Source organism: Gigantopelta aegis, chromosome 8, assembly GCF_016097555.1.
Source record: "Gigantopelta aegis isolate Gae_Host chromosome 8, Gae_host_genome, whole genome shotgun sequence".
Taxonomy (NCBI): Eukaryota; Metazoa; Mollusca; class Gastropoda; order Neomphalida; family Peltospiridae; genus Gigantopelta; species Gigantopelta aegis.
The window spans coordinates 5,620,530-5,621,860 of NC_054706.1; positions in this window are offsets into that span (position 1 = coordinate 5,620,530).

Below are 1,331 nucleotides of genomic sequence, written 5' to 3' on the forward strand. Positions count from 1 at the left end.
GCATGTACAGCGTTATTATGGGTCTGAATTCTCAACCGAGAAACGATCGACAATACATCGTGTGGCTATAGGGGTGATAGTCCAGCAACGGTAACGGGACAAGATTTTTTTTCTTTTGTTAGTCGTATCAAGCTTGATTCCATGGGTAATCATCTTCACACTACCAGAGACGGAGACACAACCACACAACATGCACACAGTTGAGCATACACCCAGCTGAAAGTAGTCCATCAAGATAAACATTGACAATCTGTCAGATCAAAGTTTATCCCGATGAATTCATTTGAACGTCATTTTGTAAATAAATGGTTTTTATATTAGCTAATCAATGAAAACACCCAGACCAAGATTCATTTAGTTTTACTGGTACAATTGGTAATTATAAATAAAACACTAATTTCATCCTTAATAATATGACACAAAGCAAACTAGCAACACTGTTTACTTGATGTATGCAGGTATAAATGTGTAATTTAATAAACACACGACTTAAAAGAGAGATATTTTACATTTTCAGTTCAATCAAAGTATGTGGTATTTTTTTCTAATCACATACTTTAAGAATTTGATAACTTTGCAAATTAAATATAAATTAATTGAGGTCAAGGCACTAGGGTTATTGACAGTTAAGCAAACACACTAGGGTGACGCTCAATGATTGACGTATACATTCATAGTCATCAAATAAAAACATTTCAATAGCAATTTTACACTGAAAGCTGTTCAGCATTCAGAAAAAACGTTATCCACTGGTTTATTGTGAAGTAAGGACATCAAAAATGACGTCATTCGAGTTTGACGTCATTCCCATTGAAAAAGACACGCGCCACATATTCTTACTTCATTTGAATTATAGTAATGGCGGATTGGAAATAAAGTTGCGTGTGCGGTTTACAAAAACATGTTGCATTAAACTTGAGATTATATGATCAAGAGATTACTACCCTCGTGTGTTTCGGTATCGTCAATATATATTAGGAATGAAAATTGTATTATAATATAATACATTGTTTTTATTCCTAATATTGATATTGATACCAAACAAAACTGGTAGTAACAAATATATGCAATTATAAACAACATTAACTGCTTTAAAATATAGCAAAATTATGAAGGTCTCATGAAAATAGTACATACCCTTTCGTAAATGAATATTATTTTTTTGTGCATTTGTATTTATTGAAAAAGTTAAAAGATGTTAGTAAACGTTATAAACTTGTAGACTTACACTATTAACGTTGTGTTGTCCACAATTAATACAAACGAAAGGAAAACAAAGCGAAACAGTATTATGTTTTAGTTAGAACTGCAAATAACCACAAGACAATATA